The sequence below is a fragment of the Myotis yumanensis genome, unplaced genomic scaffold, assembly GCF_028538775.1.
Source record: "Myotis yumanensis isolate MYYU_CA2020_CCGP unplaced genomic scaffold, mMyoYum1.0.hap1 SCAF_3, whole genome shotgun sequence".
NCBI lineage: Eukaryota > Metazoa > Chordata > Mammalia > Chiroptera > Vespertilionidae > Myotis > Myotis yumanensis.
In genome coordinates this window covers 62043295-62052974 of record NW_027223754.1, presented here as the reverse complement: position 1 = coordinate 62052974, position 9680 = coordinate 62043295, and the positions used below count along the sequence as shown (strand labels likewise).

Genomic DNA, 9680 nt, shown 5'->3' with positions numbered 1-9680 from the left:
GAACAAGATGAAGGAAGCTTAAAGATGGTCATTAGATAATTTTAGGTGGACATTGAGACTCCTGGCCTGAGAAATGAGCCTGAGGGGCCATATCTGAAATTTGTTGAGGAGACAAGCATTAATGTGCAGTAGTATTTATGGAAAATAAGTTTGAGGACCCTGATCATTGAAGGCAGATGAGTTTAACCTTGATAAAAAAAGGGAAACCATAGTGGATTCCTAATGAAAGTGTTATACCAGGAAGATAAATCTGCCAGCAAGGGATAGATTGGAATGCAATAGGGAGATATTGAAAGCTGATAGATTTGTTAGAAGTCTGTTTTTAAAAAAAGTAATTTATTGAGGTGAAATTCACATAGCATAAAATTAACCATTTTAAAGTGAACAATTCAGTGGCATTTAGTACATGCACAATGTTGTACAACTATCACCTCTATCTGGTTGGTTCTAAAACATTCCCATCATTCCAAAATAAAACTCCTTACCTATTAAAAGCAGTGCCTCCCCCGTTTTTCCTGCCTCTGACAACCACCAGTCTGTGGATTTATTGATTCTAGAAATGTTATAAAATGAGATCATATAATTTGTGACATTTTGTGTCTGGCTTCTTTCATTTAGCATAATGTTTTCAAGGTGCATCCCACCTTGTTGTATGTATCAGTACTCCATTCTTTCTTATGATAATATTCATAAAGTTATGAATATTGTCAACTTTTTACTAATGTGGAGGAAGGTGGCTGAAATGACTAGTCTAAAACATGTTTGTTTAAAAAAGTTTTTAAAATCTTTACCTGAGGACATGCTTAGAGAGAGACATTAACCAGTTGCCTTCCTCATGTGACCTGACCAGGGATTGAACCCACAACCTAGGTACCTGCCCTGACAGGGAATCTAAATGGCATCCCTTTGGTGCATGGACCACGCTTCAACCAACTAAGCCGCTCCAGCCCGGAGAAAACATGTTCTGAAGCAGGAGTCACCGTTAAACTTTATAATTCCATTTTCTCTACATAAACTAAGACTCTAAGATGTTTATACCTGGGGAATTGAGGGAGATAGACATAGACATAGTTGAAGGGAGATCAATTTTAGGGAGTAGGATCTGGAGTTTAGAATAAGAATGAAATTAGTAATTAGAGGATATGTGACAGAGATCTGAAAACTCAGGAAAGAATTGAGAGTTGAGGTTTAGAGTAAAAAAATTTGATAATCATTCTTTATGTTTAAACTGATAGTGGTAAGTTAGAAAATATCCTGATAATGGGAATGGACTATTCCACAGAATGTCAAGGATAAATTTTATTTTGGCAAAGTGTTTGTTCTGCCTATAATGGGACAAAGTTTAAAATTGGAGTCAGAAGATTTATGGAGACAAGGAGCCACGCTGAAGAGGTGTTGCCCAAGCTTATACCAGCTAATGTGGCAATGGAAATATGGTGGTGAAGGCTCAATGGTGTTTCAATCCTGTTAAATGCCAAACCTACAGACACCAGAGAGTTGGGTGGAATGGTGGCAAGACCATAAGATTTTGAATCAATTAGACTAGGGTTCAAATACAGACTCTGAATGTACTTAGACAAATAATTTAACTTTTCTGAGCAAGGGTTGGGAGGAGGATGATTAAACAAGATAACATTTGCGACAGTGAAAGGTAGATAGTACTAAGATAGGGAATTGCATATACAATATTTGGAGGGGTAGGGTAGGCAGAGAGGAAGCTGAAAAATCTATGTGGCACTCATGTGTTGGGGAAGATGAATGCTGAATCTTGAAAAGAGAACAGAGAAGCAAGTTGTTTGTTTGTTTATTTATTTATTTATCTTGTTTCTAAAAGGAATTATGAAGATAGTTTGCAAAGATGTATATATAAAAAAGTAGTTTACAAAGGTACTTTATGAAGGCACATATATCACAAGATCGAAATAAGTAAAAATTAGGTTTAAGAAAAATGAGACAGCCCTGGCTGGGTCCTTAGTTGGTTAACCAAGGTTGCAGTTTTGATCTCCTGTCAGGGCAAAGAGAAGAATCAACCAATGAATGCATAAGTAAAGTGGAAAAACAAATCTCTCTCTCTCTCTCTCTCTCTCTCTCTCTCTCTCTTTCTCAAAAGAAAAAGATAAAAATTTAAAAAAGAAGAAAAATGAAGCAAAGGCAAAGTAAAGAAATAGAACAAAAGAATCCTCAAATGGACTCAGAACATAAACCGAGTGGCATGAATTTGATACCCTCGCTAGAGACAGGCTATAAGTTCAGCTTGAAATATTAGATATTGTTGTTTCATTTGCCATAGAGGCATCTAAGAGCAACTGTCCAAGGCTGAGAGAGGGCAGCTGGCAAGGAGGCTGATAGAGTAGTTAACTGCAGCTAGTAAATGGCTTTCTTCTGATGGATATCCCACGTCACTGCTGTAAGCACATCTTGCTGTCACATCTGTTAACAGCTGGTGTAAAACTTTGATTTGTTTTTCAGGGGTGTGTTTAAGTAGATAAAGGTTTTGTAAACCTTTCACGCTGCTCCTTTATTACTTTGCATCTCACTAAGTGGTTTTTACGAAGCCCACATATTGAAGCCATCTGAGGGAGCACTGGAGAAAAGGTAGGTTTGCTTGGTGGTGAGTGACAGTAAAGATCGGGCTCTTCATCCCCAGGATGAACTGGTTTGCAGAGAGGAACTGACCGGGCTCAGAGAGGAGAGTAGACATTTTAGCACCTTTTGGATTGGATCTTCAGTTTGGCATCAGTATTTTGTTTGAACAAAATTGCCAGAATATTAGAAACACACATATTTAAATATCAACACGCTTCAGAAATACATTTCTAAGCCAACAGTACATACATGTTTTGTTGAACTGATCTTGTCAGTCACCCACATCTTAGCTCTATTCCTATTAGCAGTAAATTATAGTCCGCATTAACTCACAAAATAGTATGCCTATGTCTGTATAGCTTTAGACATTTAATGCGCATCAGGGAATCTGCTATGCTCTGAATGTGTCCGCCCAAATTCACATACAATCATGCATCACTTAACAGTGGGGATACGTTCTCAGAAATTCCATTTTGTTATTGTGTGAACATCACAGGTAGCGCTTACACAAACTTAGATGGTATAGCCTATTGCTTCTTAACTACAAATATGTACAGCATATGACTGTACTGAACACTGTAGGCAATTGTAACACAATGGTAAATATTTGTTATCTGAACATATCCAAACGTAGAAAAGATACTGTAAAAATATGGTATAAAAGATAAAAAAATGGCACACCTGTACAGGGCACTTACCATGAGTGAAATTTGCAGGACTGGAAGTGAGTCAGTGAGTGAGCAGTGAGTGAATGTGAAGGCCTGTACAGTACTGTAGACTTTATAGATACTGTCCCACCTGCACTCTCCTGCTACCTTCTGACAGGGTCAGAAATAGAACACTGAGCTTTCGATGCTGCTCCATGGACAGGGCTATGGACTGGATTGACTGGAAATATCTAGAAGAAACTGGCTTACCCAGGTGTAGATCACCATAATAGAGACTGTCAGGAGGGAGTGAAAAGTGGTGGCCTGAGGATCAGGAGGAATAAGAAATCAAGATGGAGAAATGAAGGAATTTTAAATAATCCTCACCTGAGGATATGTTTTTATTGGGGGGGGGGGGAGAGAAAGAGAGAGAGAGAGAGAGAGAGAGAGAGAGAGAGAGAAACATCGATGTGAGAGAAAAATTGATGGGTTGCCTCCTTTATACATCCTGACTGGGGATGGAATCTGCAACCTAGGTAGGTGCCCTGCCCAGGAATTGAACCTGCAACCTTTTCATGCACTGGATGATGCTCCAACTAACTGAGCCACCCAGCTATGACAACATAGGGGATTTTCATGGCAGTGTGATTTTTGCCTATTGCATGTTGGAGCAGTGATTAGATTAATAAACTTTGTGGCAATTCATTAAAAAAGAGGATGTTTAACATGGAGAGGGCGTGGAACTGAAGATTCTCAGTTTTTGATTTGGAAGTCTGTGTTTGGTTCCACTGTCCCTATCTGACACAAAGGGCTCTCTCTGGCATTGAGCTGGTGGAAGAAATAAAACTTATCTGTGCTTTATATCTTTACAACCTGAAAATATTTCCAAAGTACAGGGACAGGCTGGCTCCACGCTGCCCCAGAAAGCTTTTACTAAGGTGGCAGTGTCATTTAAGGCTTGTTAACACTGCTTCTTTGGACCTGTATTCTTGGACAGGATCTTAGGTCCTCAACAAGAATTTACAGCGATGCACTCTGAAGACCATCAAGCTAGATCTGGGATGGCAGTAGTGCCCTCTGAATATGTAATGCTGGGGAGACAGGCTCCTCTGTGCTGAAACAGGTCAGAGGCTGACTGGGAAGTAATATGTGCACTCAAAATTGAGGTGTTGTGAGTGAGAGGGAATCTATGGCCAAGCCTCATAGATACTGCTCCCATCAGAGAAAAAAAATTCTTCCTGAACAACATACTCTCTATTTCTTACAGGAAATTCAGCTCCGTTATAATTTTATGTGAGCGCCATAATGTACAGTCTTTTTTTGACTGAAAAGTCATTATTTGGCACGTGACCATATTGAAACTTAACCCCTAAAATGATGGTATGAGGAGGTGGGGCCTTTGGAGGTCGTGAGGATGGAACCCTCATGAATGGTATTAGTGCCCTTATAAAAGAGGCCACACAGAGCCCTTTGCCCCTTTCCTCTATGTGAGGATACAACAAGAAGTCTGTGACCTAGAAGAGGGGCCTCCCCTGACCATGCTGACACCCTGATCTTGGACTTCCAGCCTCCCAAACTCTGAGAAATAAATTTCTGTTGTTTATAAGCCACCCAGTCTGTGGCATTTTGTGATAGCAGCCTGAATGGACTAAGGCAGTACCCATATCTACATTTATGATTCACACAAACACATTCTGAATAAGGCAGAGCTGATATTATCATTCTGATTTTATGAATGAAGAAACATCTTCAGAGTGTTTAATTTAGACCTAAGTTCATATTTCTGGGAAGTGCAAAGGTAGAGTGAGATCTTTGCATTCTGCTTTTCCCATGAGAAATAGAGAAACCTACAGGATCCTGGAACCGAAAAAAATGCAGGAAAATGATATTAGTAAAAAGAAATAGTCAAATCTAAATAAAATTTGAAGTTTAGTAAGTAGTAATGTACTGATGTTGGTTCTGAGTTTTAACTAATGTGTCATGGTCATGAATCTAGAAAGAGAGGGGGCCAATCTGAACAATTACGCCCCCCCCCCCCCCCCCATTAAACTTTGTTTTAATGAGTCTCAAAATTCTGTGACAGATTTTTGGTCAAGTTGTCTGCATTGAAAAGCAATGATTTTAAAGATGAATAATTTAAAAACTGCCTCACACACAGAGAAAAAACCAAATGGTTCACAAAATATTCTTTCCTTCGGAAGGTTTTACAATGTTTTATAATCATTAATCAGCCTTTTACTATTAAACTTCGGTGGCCAATTGAGACAAAGAGTTCTGAGACTGTTCTTCCACCACTGATTAAGACTGGGGTGGCAGGTATTGGGGAAAATATCCGTTTAGCCTTCTGAGCTTTCTGGTCAGACCTGGTGACTGCCAGCTCCAGCTGCCTTCTTGTCCACTGCTTGGATGACACCCACAGCAGCTGTCTGTCTCCTGTCATGAACAGCAACATGGCCCAACAGCAACATGGTAGTCAGAGAAGTTCTCAACACACATGGGCTTGCCAGGAATCATGTCAACAATGGCGGCATCACCAGATTCCAAAAACTTGGGGCCATCTTCTAGCTTTTTCCCAGAATGACGATCAATCTTCTCTTTCGGCTCAGCAAATTTGTAAGTGATGTGAGCTGAGTGACAACCAGCACAGGTGCTTAGCCAGCACTGATTTGGTCCGGATGGGTCAGAAAACTCACCTGAGCTGGAAGCCAGCTGTTTCCATTGGTGGGTCATTTTTGCTGTCACCAGCCACATGGCCACGGCGAACATCTTTGACAGACATGTTCTTGATATTGAAGCTCACATTGTCCTCAGGAAGAGCTTCACTCAAAGCTTCTTGGTGCATTTCAACAGACTTTACTTCAGTTGTAATGTTGACTGGAGCAAAGGTGACCCCCGTGCCGGGTTTGAAAGCATCAGTCTCCACTCGGCCCACAGGGACAGCACTAATATTACCAATTTTGTAGACATTTTGGAGGGGCAGACATAGGGGCTTGTCAGTTGGATGAGTTGGTGGCAGGCTAAAATCCAAAGCTTCGAGCAGCGTGGTTCCACTGGCATTGCCATCTTTACGGGTGACCTTCCATCCCTTGAACCAAGGCATATTAGCACTTGGCTCCAGCATGTTGACATCATGCCAACCAGAAATTGGCATAAATGCTGCTGTGTCAGGGTTGCAGCCAATTTTCTTAATGTAGGTGCTGACTTCTTTAACAATTTTCTTATATCTTTTGGCCATAGGGTAGCTCAGTGGAATCCATTTTGTTAACGCCAACCATCAGCTGTTTCATACCCAGCGTGTAGGCCAGAAGGGCATGCTCACGGTCTGTCCACTCTTGGAGATATCTGCTTCAAATTCACCAACACCAGCAGCAACAATTAGGACAGCACAGTCAGCCTGAGATGTGCCTGGACTCGTGTTTCTGATGGAGTCTGTGTGTCCTGGGGCATCAATGATGGTTACATAATACTGCTGGTCTCGAATTTCCACAGGGAAGCTTCCGGCAAATGGTGATACCACACTCATATTCAGCTTTCAGTTTATCCAAGATCCAGGCATACTTGAAGGAGCCTTCCCCATCTCAGTAGCCTCCTTCTCAAATTTCTCCATGGTTCTTTTGTTGATCCCACCATATTTGTAGACCAGTTGGCCAGTAGTGGTAGATTTGCTAGAATCTATGTGTCCAATGATGACGATGTTGATATGGGTCTTCCTTTCTCATTTTGGGTTTGGTAGTTTTCACAACACCTGTGTTCTGGCAGCAAACCCGTTGTGAAAAAGCTGAACAATTATTATTTTAGAATACCTGTATTCTTATTCATAAATAAGAATTTTATAAAAAGATGCTGAATAACGTGCCAGAGAATTATATTTTAAAAAAACAGAAGAATAGCATCTAAAAACATAAGCAAGAAAGAAATAAATGGAAATAGTGTCAGGTGCAATATCCCACTGCCTGTGCATCTACAACTAACTTAATTCCTTCCTCCTCAAACCTGCTGTACCATTCAAACCGGTTGTATGAATGACATTACCAGAAGTTGCTAAGCCAGAAACCAGAGACTCTTCCTTCTTCCTGAGCCCTCCATCCAATCAGTCATCATGGCCTGTGGCCTCCATTTACTGAGTATCTCTCTCATTCCTTCATCACTGAGTTCAGGCCTCCAGCATCTCTCTTACATCAAATATTTACTGCAATAGTTCCCTGTCTGTTGCCCCTGTTTCCCCTCTTCTCATTTTCCTTCTCATTTTCTAGCAGCATTTTCCCCTTCTTTTTTTCTTTTTCTTTTGGAATTTTTTAAGATTGAGAAAAATCCAAGAGAAGAGAATAATTCACATTCTAATCACTCAGAATTAATCACTGTTGACATATTATTTACTTAGTGCCAGTTTTAGTTCTGACAGAAAAATCACTCTTTTGTTTTTAAAAAAATAAAAGGGCCTGCATTCCATATAAAGTACTGAAACAAGATAAAAGAATTACAAAGATGAAAGTTTAGAAATCACCTCTAGTCTCATATTGCAGGAATTATCATCGCTAAATTAGTAGACAACATTCTAGTCCTCTCTCAATACACAGTCATCTTTCTAAGTTAAAACTCAATCAGCATCATTCCCATTCTTTTTTTTAATTTTTATTTTATTGTTTAAAGCAGTACACATAGTAGTACATATATCTCCTTTTTCCCCCCATTGACCTTCCCTCAGCATCCCCTACCCCCTGCCGCATGCCCTTATCCTACCCCCGCAGTGTCTTGTGTCCATTGGTTGTGCTTATATGCATGCATACAAGTCCTTTGGTTGATCTATCATTCCCATTATTAAAATCCTTTAACCTTCCAATGTAATTAGGAGAAAAACAGCAGGTGAAACCAAATTGAAAGATAGTTTGCAAAACTGACCAGTACTCCTCAAAACTGTCAACGTCATAAAAATAAGAAACACTGAAAAATTATCCCAGCCAAAAGGTACATAAGGGGACAGGATTCCTGCATGGGATCCTGGAACAGAACAGGGACATTAGTGGAAAACCAGGTGAAACTTTATAAAATCTGGAGTTTAATGGGTAGTAATGTGCTATTATGGAGTTCTGAGTTTTGACAAACGCATCATGATTGTATAAGATGTTGACATCAGGGGAAACTAGATGAGGGATAGACAGGAACTCTCTGTATTATCTTTGCTACTTTGTTGAAATCTAAATTTATCTCTAAATTCCTTCCTCCCTTCCTTCCTTCCTTCCTTCCTTCCTTCCTTCCTTCCTTCCTTCCTTCCTTTCTCTCTCTCTCTCTCTCTCTCTCTCTCTCTCTCTCTCTCTCTCTCTCTTTCCTTCCTTCCTTCCTTCCTTCCTTCCTTCCTTCCTTCCTTCCTTCCTTCCTTCCTTCCTTCCTTCTTTCTTTCTTTCTTTCTTTCTTTCTTTCTTTCTTTCTTTCTTTCTTCTCTCACCTGAGGATATGTTTACTTTTTGTTATTGATTTTAGAGAGAGGAAGAGGAGAGAGAGAGAGAAAAAAAACATCGGGTGAGAGAGAAACATCTATCAGTTGCATCTTTTATGCATCCTAATCGAGAGTCGAACCTGAAAGCTAAGTATGTGCCCTGAACTGGATTTGAAGCTGAAAATTTTTGGTATGTGGGATAATGCTCTAACCAACTTAGCCATCCAGCCAGGGCTATCCCAAAATTTAAAAAAAATTATATGAAAAAACGTTCCCCAGAAAAAGAAAATCTTTAATGGTATCTCTTAGCTTTATACTCCTTAGCTAAACAGACAAGGCTTTTTATGGTTTAGGGCCTGCCTTCTTCTCTCTAGTCCCATTTCCTATAAACCTACCTACATTATTATCCACCCTTCACTAGAACTATATGTTGGAACTACATAATCATGGCAGGTTTTCCTTAGCAAATCTGCTTTACCTCCTGTGTTTACTTCTTCTTTAGTGTTACCTTCTAATTTTTTCCCCTCCTATACTTTTTTCTCAAGTCTGTCTACTCCCTTTCCATATTACCACCCTGTCTGAATCTGCCATCACATCTTACTGGGATTACTAAAATAGTTTTCCAACTAGTTGCCTTGCACCCACTCTTGTTCCCATCCAATATATTCTCTATTCATCAATTACGGTGATTTCTTAAAGTACAAATTGAATTGTGTTCTTCTTAAACTTTTCACTGGGTTCTCTTTGTTCTTAGAATAAAAATCCAAAAACCTCTGCAGCCTTATCGCTGTAAGAGTTCAGGGGCAGCATTTCTATATCAGGTTTGATGATGAAGTACAGTGGTCAGAGAAGGGGTTTTATCTTCAAAGTTATACTTTTGTAGGTTGCATTTGTCCCATCTCCTCATTTGGTTAAGTCCTACTAATTACTCAGTAACCATTTTATAAAAACTTTCCCTGATGTATCTCCCTCTCCTTGTCAACTCTCACACATACCATTGATTTCTGTCTGAG

The 9680-nt window shown here is 39.8% G+C and overlaps 1 pseudogene; it reads right to left on the bottom strand.

Moving 5' to 3' along the window:
• Positions 1 to 5460: 5460 nt before the first annotated feature.
• Positions 5461 to 9680, bottom strand: part of LOC139006164 (elongation factor 1-alpha 1 pseudogene) — a 92235-nt pseudogene continuing 88015 nt past the window's right edge.